Consider the following 9,832-nt stretch of genomic DNA (forward strand, 5'->3'; position numbering starts at 1 on the left):
TCTCTCTCTCTCTCTCTCTCTCATGTCTTGGCACTTGATGACTAATGTCTTTCTTCGCTCATGCAAATTTTCTTCTCTTATTTCCTTTATTATTTCCTGTCCTCCATTCTCTCTCTCCTTTCTTTTTGAAATTTCTAATACAGAAATGTTGGTATTCCTGGATCTATCCTCCACGTTTATTAACTTTTCCCTCAGACTTTTTATTTCTTTAATTCTTTATATTGTCAGCTTGATATTACAGCTAACTAATTTACTCTTCAGTCATCATCTGTTCTTCTATTCAGCCCACCTACTGAGGTGGAGATTTTGTTTGTTTGTGAATTAGTCATATATTTGATTTCCAAGAACTCCAAGTCTTCTTTTTGAATGAATATTTTGGGGAATACTAATTATAGTTACTTCAAAGTCTTCTTTTATTGTCTGCATTAACAATTTTTCTTCAAGGATTAATTTTTCTGACTTTTGATGCTCTTTGTGGTTGTTTATTCATCCAACAGTGAAAACCGTTCCTAATGACAGGAAAGTTGGCACCAGTCATTTTCCTTTATTGTCCTTGTCCAAGAAAACATTTCTCCAGGATGTGTGAGTAGCTCATCTTTTACATTTGGGGACACCTTTCTTCATGGTAGCCGTCAGTAATTTTGGGCACTGCCCCAATTCTCTGACTCCGGCGCCTACTCTTGTTTCTCATGTGTCAGAGTGCCCACATTCCTGAAGACAGATGACAAAAGCCACCGTGAAAATACATAACTTCTGCAGCTGTTCTTTGTCCTTCACGTGATTACTCAATAATTACAGTTTCTCTTTAAATCTCCCTTGTATATTATCTTAGGATTATTGTGGGGTTTTTCTAGAAAAAATAATTTCTCTGGTAATCCCATCTTTCCTGCACGGGATCACAAATTCCACTGCTCTGTTAGGTTTTACCATAATTCTGATCTCATCTGTCCTATACATTCCAGCCATTTTCCATCAATCTGGTCTATGAAAGTAGCTGTTATGTATTCATTTTCATTTCACGTTTTACATTTCTTCTGAAATATCAGTAGGATTTGGAGGAGGAATAAAAAAGGAAATAATACATCAGCCAGCATTTTATACTATAAATCTTTTTAAAATCCTAGTCTCTATGGACATATCCAATTAATTGTCCATGGCAACCAGAACACTGAAAAGCAAAGGTGGTACCATACCATGAGAAGAGTGTGGACCTATTTTAAGGACTAAATAATCTTGACTTTGCAGACTGGTGGATGCTAGATACGGACAGGGACTGAAAAGATTATTCCGTTAGGAATAAAATTGCTAATTTGTTGGCAAAAAAAAAAAAAATGAGGTCTGTCTCATAGTTGATAATCTACATATTGTTAGTCTTGGCAGGAGGACCACGTCCATCCTAATGGAGTTCTTCACACCTCACTGTTTATAGCCTCCTGGACATTTGCTGTATTCTTGGACTGCTTTTCCTATTTCCAGTCCAAACTCCACCCTGTTCATAACAACTAACCTTTCTTTTCATACCTAATCTCTCCTCCTCTTGAGTCTTTGATCCCTCAGTCCTGAATTTGTTCTTTTAATTACCCTCGCTGTCTTGTATGGCTCTCTCTCATAAGCCTATAAGTCCCAGATCTGCTCTATTCTTAGAACAAAAAGAACCACAGTGAACAAAAATAATAGAATTTTTTTAAATAGCCTGGACTTCTTTTTTAGAGAGATTCATGCCATTTAAACCACCCTAAATGGCAATTCTAAATTCCCCTCCCCCCCCCAAATCACATTAATATATTTTAAGTGTTTAAGTAATATTTAATATGGTCAGTGTATTTGTTTTCAATAGATATCAAAGTTTGTACCATAGAACTGTATGTTTTTGTGTTATGTACACACATTATAGAATATTAGGGCTTCTTGTATGATCCACATATCCATTACTTTTCTGCATATTTTATTGGATTTTTAAAAGGGGGGGCAACATGGTAAAGTGGAAACCAGGGCACTAGGACTCTTGTTTCTAGATCAGCCATGTCCTAGCTGAGAGATGTGGTGCCTTCAGTGAGTCATTTGTCCTCTGGTCAATAATAAGAGGTTATGACTCATAACCTTTGACATTCTCTCCTGCTCTAAAATTCTATACTTTGGAGATTTATACTGGAGCTTTTACAATTTTTAAACCACACAGCTAATTATAATTTTGTTCCTTTGGGAAAATGTAATCTGATTTATCAGTACTTTAGGACAAGATTTGCAGGAATACATTGTGATGAAATCAAGGATTCAGTGCTGTAATTCCCTGATGGGGTTGTGAAATCAAAGGGCAAATCACTGTTCTTTTGATTGAAAACAGTATTGACTTTAACTTATTACTTAGCTTTATTTAACTCATTAGTTTGCTAGGTAAATGACAATACTAATCTTAGAAAAATGCATTTCGATTAGAATTCAGTTTTAAATTTTGAAAAATACCAAATGAAAAGCTTTCCACAGCCAGCTTCTTTCTGACCAGGCACAAATACAGCAAAGGTCAAACGTTTATATGTGTTCATGTAGCTTAAGCTTCCTTGCAGCTAAGCTGGGAGATGATAACAGTTTCAAATATGGAAAAGGATATTTACATATCACAATAACCCTAAGGAAGTAACTACAAAAGACAAATTTAAAGCAAAGAAATTTTAATTTCAAATGTATAGCAAGAAAAATCTTCTGTGGCCAAAACTTGACAGCTGATTCCAACAAGTGGATGTTGCAAGACCCAAACAACTCTCCATCACACGTGTGAGCATGCAGGACACACACGTGCATGGACAAACACGCGGGTACATGCACACATGCACATACAGGCACACAAACATGCACAGGCACACAGAGAGCTGTCCTAAATTGTTATCCTTCAGATCTCTGCTCACATCCCACTTCCTCATGAAGCCTTCACAGAACACCCCCCTACACACACACACACACACACACACACTGAGTTCCCTGTCTCTGAAAGCATGTGTTGTTTTCAATCTCTGCTATATACCTAGAGTGGAAACTAGAATCTCCCCTTACCTTTGTGTGGGAACTGGACCTTGCATCCAGGCTGGCAACATTACATGCTCACCTCCCTTTACACTGGACTTTCCTCCCTTCCCTGCCAATCTACCCACCCAAAATATCCCCACTGAAAAAGATAAAGCTCCATATAAGTTTCATATCCCCTTGCATTCGGGGCTGACGCCATCTTCCGCTCAGCCCTGCTGTCGTTGTGCTACAATAAACCTTGCTTAACCCCTTCAGCCTTGTGTGGTCCTCTTTTGGTGAATCTAACAGAATGATTTTGCTATTGTTTTATTTAATGAATTTTATTTCCTTAGCTGTGTCATAGCATATCCCTCGTTATATCCCCAACAGCATTAATAGAGCTGTGTATATGGTCAAGACTTAATTAATAATCATCAATTAATTAAAGCAGTACCAGAAAGTTTGGATTGGGCTATTCGTCTAAAATGAGAACAAATTTGTACTCTTTCTCAGCCCCTCTTAATATTTCTAGCTATGTGTGTATGTAATTTTCAGTAATCTCCTTAAAGAAACATTTTCTTACATTAAAAAATTTTTAAATGCTATTATTATACTTAGAACAATTAATAATTCCATATTCAAGTTTTACTATGTCAAGAACAGCCTAAATTTACAGCTGGCTTGTCTAAAATAGGATTCAGCTCATAGCATCATGCCTCTTAAATCTTTTTAAATTTCTTTCTTGTCATTGTCTTGTAGAAAAGACTAGATCATTTTTCCCCAAGAATGTCTCATTTTTTGGATTTATCTAGTTGCTTTCTTCTGGTGTCATTTAACTTGTTCCTCTGTCTCTTGTATTTTCTGTTAATTGGAAGTTACAACTATAATTCCAGTTCAATAGTTTTGACAAAGTACATCATAGATAATAATGCATAGTTTATATTATACTGTACAAGGAGACATACTATCTGGCTATCCTGTCATTAGTCTAATCCCTGGGTTAAGATGATGATGACCTAATTCTTTGTCTACCCAGTGATAATTTTGTGGTATAGCCTGTGGGCATAACACATAGCAGTTATAAAGACCTTGGCCCCTTTAAAGATGGCCTCTAATCAGCTACATTAGAACACCGTAATATCCAAAGAGTAATATTTGTATGCTAGGGTGGACCTTTCGGTTGAGTCATAATTCTTTTTTAGAAGCACCTACTACTATGTGTTAAGTGAATTTGTTTCATTAACAACTATGGTAACTACCATTTATGTTTAACTGAATATTCCTTCTTTGTATTAAGACTTTCTGTTTCATGTGTCAATAAAATAATAGTGAAAATAAAAGTAATATGATTTATTTGGCTCATGAACAATCTTAGGTTTGGGAAAAATAGCCAAGAGCAGCAATATATCCACAGATGGACAGTGTCAGAACTCCAGGCAGAGTAACTGCTGTCAAGGCAGGGCAGCCCGGTCTGTCGTAGAATTAGACTTGGGCTCTGAATGCTCAGGGATGGTTTCAGCTTTGGGCAACAGGAGGAGATCCAACCAGGCCAGAAGAATGCAGTATCCAAAGGGAAATCATAGAAAGAAGATTATAAATTGTGAAGATTAACTCGGGCAGCCTTCTAAACAGACTTATGATGATAGGAAGACACTATCATCATCCTTGTTTGTAGATGAAAGTCCTCTTTGTCTGTAAAATTCTACCCTCAGGAAAAAAGAGTGAGGAAGAATCAGTTTTACTGTTTCTCCAGCAAGATGGATGCTCCTCTCACCAAGAAGTACCCAACGAGGGTGTGTGGCTGCCCCTCAACGAGCCTGCTAAGTAGGTGCCTGTGCTCCAAACTAATACCGTCTAATTTTTCTTAGGGGACCTTATGGGCATTTTGATAGGGAAAATTCTACATTGGTCTGTCTCACACAAAGCAGGATGTTTAGCATCCCATCCCTATGGCCTATGTGACAATAGTATCCCCAGTCATTGTTACAACCAAAAATGCCCTTAGATATTTTCAAGCACCAACTAGAAAGAGTGTATATGTATGCATGCATGTATGTATGTATATGTGTGTGTGTACACACACACAATTGTGTAAACAGGGTGCAATAGCATCTCCAGTTAAGAATGGCTGATACTGCTGAAGGGTTCAGATGGTAGTTCCAAAGTTAAAAGGATGGATGCTCAGATATTGTACCCCCATTCTTACTGCTCTATCCCCTCACTATACATAAGAGGCATGCCCCAGGCCTTGGGGGAGAATGGGACTGGGTGGTGATAAAGATGAACTGGAACTTTAAAAAAACATAATTAGTTGGGAGGGTCTATGGGAGAAATTGGGGCTTATGAAATTTCTCTGGCTCTGCAAAATTGCAAGAACCCTAAGGAAAAACTATGATTGTAATAAAGGTCTGTAATTCTAAATTCCCTTTCATTAACTTCCTTTTCTTTTATATAAATATCCCTCCAACTTGGCATGCAGGCCAAGACGTGGCTCGCCATGTTGCATGCTCTGGGTTGCAATTCTTTTCCCCAGATAAATCCTTTTGGTGAAGAAACACCTAGTCAATATTATTTTTCAATAGTGGAGACATCCCAAGTTTATGTTCTCTAGGCCCTCAGATGGTGCCTCCATGGTTCTCAGAGTTGACATCTTCTTCCTCCCACCTCTTGCACCTCCATTTACCCTGACTTTGCCCCCATCTTGTATGACCTCACCTAACAGAAAGAATTGAGCCTCGGTTTATTTAGTTAGAGGTTGCAAACTCATGGTCCTGTACACAGGTTCTGTTTAGCTAACACAGAGACATTTTTGTTTCTTTAGCTACCACATTGTGAAACTAAAAGATTTTACATAAAAAGCTGGATTTTCACTTTTCTTGAAAAAGTGGAAGATCTAGTACCCAAACCTACAATTTCAGCGTACAGCATGATGACAATCAATTTGAGCTAAGTGGGGGCAAATCAGCCTTTCCATGAGCACACCACTCCAATTTGGCTCCTGTAAACTCTGGGTGATGACCTCTCTACCTGTGGAGCAATCTCTTTGCACTTCAGCATCATAGAATATATAAAATATCAAAGATTTTTCTTCTCTGCCCACTTTGTGCTGCCTCAGCCAAAAGAATTGTGAACTGATGGGGCAGTTAGGGAGGAAAAATTCTTCTGCTTTGATCCGTGACTTATAGTCCCCAAAATGCATGCTATTCAACTCAGCAATGATTGATCTCATTCTGAAGACTCATATATAGTCCACATGAGCTATTAGTATTCCATGCCCCCCTTAAAATAAATGTTGACACTGCTAATACTCCTGACCTTCCTAAAATAAGAGCATTTATTGCTTCACCTCTCTAACCTGGTTTACATTTCAAAGACTTCTTCCTCCTTCGGACTATTGAACTATTGACAGTGAAACATGCTTTCTTTCCCCTTGTTTCATAAGGTGTGTGTGGGGGGTGGGGGATCAGGAGGAGAGAAGATGGGCCATCTCAGTTGATTTACTGTTTGTTTGTTTGTTTGCTTATCTTTTCTATTCTCATCTCATGAGAGAGACTGAATTGTACAAGGGTCAGGGAAATGGTTCAAAAGTCAGGAGATGTGAGTTCTAAAGTTGAATTTGTCATTTATGTGATCATAGGCAAGCCGCTCTACCACTTGAGATAAAAAAAGAATTAAGCTAAATAGTCTGAGTTCTATTCCATCCCTAAAAGTCACAATTCTATAGTTCAGATACACAGATACCTCCATTCACAAGAGTGCACACTTGTACACACAGATACAGATAGTGATAATTAAATCACAAATAAGAGAATTTCAAGTCAGTGCTAAAAGTTAAAAATCTCAGTTAACAGAGATTGTTAATGTTTTATTCCCTTTGTGACCTTTTACAAATTTTCAATCCTTGTTTCCCTTTGTTCTGCACAAACGCTGTAACTCCCCTTTTATTCAAATGCTTCTTTCACTTCTTTTTAAATGTATGCTGTTAGTTTGTTTACTGGTGAGTACAAGGTCCTCTTGCCCCTGAAGATCACTGAGAGACTCCTGGAAAACTGGGCTGGGAAGTCTGACTTATGCCCACCTCAGATATAGAAGAATCTGCTAAAAAGTCAGAATCAAGGTTTCCACCCATCTTCCTGTTTTGCAATTCTTAAGTCTTGTTTTAATATCTAAGGGGTATGGATGAAAAAAGGGCCACTTACTAAACCTGACGAGCTCAGGGGAGGCCTGCATGGTGGGCCTTATAAATTCAGAAATCGAAATTAACCACATAGGATGGTCTAAACCTACAAATTCCTAACTAAAAGTGAGTCATGACAGGTAGTCACATCCGGGGGCTGTAGCTTTCTTGACAAAGGTCAATCTTTACCTTAAGTGAGCCTGTCTATTGTCTTTTCGCCTCTAAGATAACATGCCCTTGGAATGTCAGTGATCCCTTTTTTCCAGACCCCTCAGGGTACAACCCAATGCACAAGAGCACAGACCACAGAATTCATGGTTGTCTTGTTCCCCACATACCATCTTTATGTGCTGTAAATGTTAAGTATTGACTATCCTGTACCCACCATTGTAAAAGAAATAAGTCTCTCCATTTTACTTTTTATCCAATCCCAGGGATTTCCCCACTTTGCTTTCTCCAGCCCTCTTAATCTACCACCAATGAACCCTCCTTATGCCCCCTCCTTTGATTCTAATGTATAAAATAAGCTGCAAAACTGCCATTCTCTGGAACATTTTCTTAATTGTTGAGATTTTGATTCTAGGTAATTGTCCTCAGTTTGGCTCAAATAAATTCATTAAAATTCTCTACAGATTTGATTGTTTCTTATGTCGACAGGGGTTAACATTCTAGAAAATATGTAAAATTCCTACAACTGAACAACAATAACAACAAAAGCAACCTAATTTTAAAAGGGCAAAGGACTTGAATGCATATTTCTCCAAAGAAGATATACAAATGGTCAATAAGCACATGAAAAGATGCTCATCACTAATCATTAGGGAAATGTAAATAAAAACCACAAGTTAGTACCTTACACCCATTAAGACAGCTACTATCAAAAACTAGGAAATAACAAGTGTTGGAGAGGATGTGAAGGAAGAATAGAGCCCTGTGGGTGGGAATGTAAAATGGTACAATCACTATGAAAAACAGTATGGAGGTTTCTCAAAAAATTAAAAGTAGAATTAACACAAAACCCAATAATTCTGCCTCTGGGTATATATTCAAAATAATTGAAAGCAGTGATTCAGAGACATTTGTACACTCATATTCATAGCAGCACTATTCACAGTAGCCAAAAGATGGAAGCAACCTAGCCCAAGTTTCCACCGATGATGGATAAATAAAACATGGTATATACATACAAAGGAATATTATTCTGCCTTAAAAGGCAAAGAAATTCTGACATTCTACAACACAGATGAACCTTGAAGACGTTATGCTAAGTGAAATAAGCCAGTTATAGAAAGAGAAATATTGTGCGATGCCACTTATACGAGACACCTAAAGTTGTCACATTCGGAGGTGAAGTAGAATGGTGGTTGCCAGGGGTTGAGGGAGGAGGAATGAAGAGCTGTTATTTAATGTGTGCTGAGTTTAAATTTCGTGATTGAAAGAATTCTGTAGATGGATAGTGGTGATAGTTGCACAACACTGTGAATGTATTTAATGCCACTGAACTGTACACTTAAAAATGTTAAGATGATAAATTTTATGCTATGTGTTTTTAACTACAATTAAAACTTTTTAAAAAATTAAATACTGATTTGGTTTAATAGTAAAAAAATCTAGCAAGTAAGAAGCAACTCTCTGTAAAGATAGAAAGATAAAATATAAGTACTTCAAACACGAATATTAGAGGAGTAAAAATAACTTTAAAACAGAGTAATTCAAATTCAAGACCTCTGCTTGGTGTACCACACAGTGCTTTATGTTCCAGTATGAAATAGACAAGGAAGAATTAACATGTGGTAATAGATGTTATGGTGTATCAACACAATGGAGATTATGCAAAAAATTATATTTCAAGACTATGTAAAATCCCAGAGAAATGTTGCTAATATGGTGTTTTGAGAAAACAGCAAAATAAGAAATTGAAAGGTAAAATTGAAGTGTAAAGTTACGCGTGCATATAGACAAGGCCTAGAAAGGAAAAGGTGAAAATGAAATGAGTTTCTTTGTTAGGGCAGATTTTTTTCTGCTTTAAAATACATCTTTTTAATGTTATAATAATCTTAATACAACAAGCAAGAAAATAATAGAGTGGAATAAAACAGAATTCCCAGATGCTCCCTCTCAGAAAAGGAATTGCTCCAAAAGGTACAAAATCACAATCTCTCAGAGAAGAAATAATTTTATTTTCGGCCTCAGATACAATGAACAAATAGAAACTGCTAACGAGGAAAGACCACAAAGGTAGCTTCAGGTTGCCTTGCCACGCCACACACACCACATCATGTTCTCCTAGATTGCTCTAGTTACATTCCCCACGTGATACCTGGTCCTAGAGAGCTTTATGTTTATGACTTTTCCTAAAAAGCTACAAGTGCTTGCGGACAGAACCTATTTCTGTTATCTTTGAAATGCCGAGCACAGTGCTGGGTTACCAGTTGAGTTTCTTGCCAGATGAATGCGAACTACATTGAGCCTGCTGAGATTGTGCCAATGAATGTATCAGATAATGCACGAGTGTGAGCTACATCACAGAGACATGCATAAGAAATCAAGTCTATAAAGTTTACAAGGGTTGCAAATATCAGCAAGATCTGTGTTCCAGAGTTTCATGTCATTATATTGACCAGCAGCATAAACTGGAGGGAGTACAGAATCCCT

Source organism: Pteropus vampyrus, unplaced genomic scaffold (assembly GCF_000151845.1).
Source record: "Pteropus vampyrus isolate Shadow unplaced genomic scaffold, Pvam_2.0 Scaffold8, whole genome shotgun sequence".
Classification (NCBI taxonomy): Eukaryota; Metazoa; Chordata; class Mammalia; order Chiroptera; family Pteropodidae; genus Pteropus; species Pteropus vampyrus.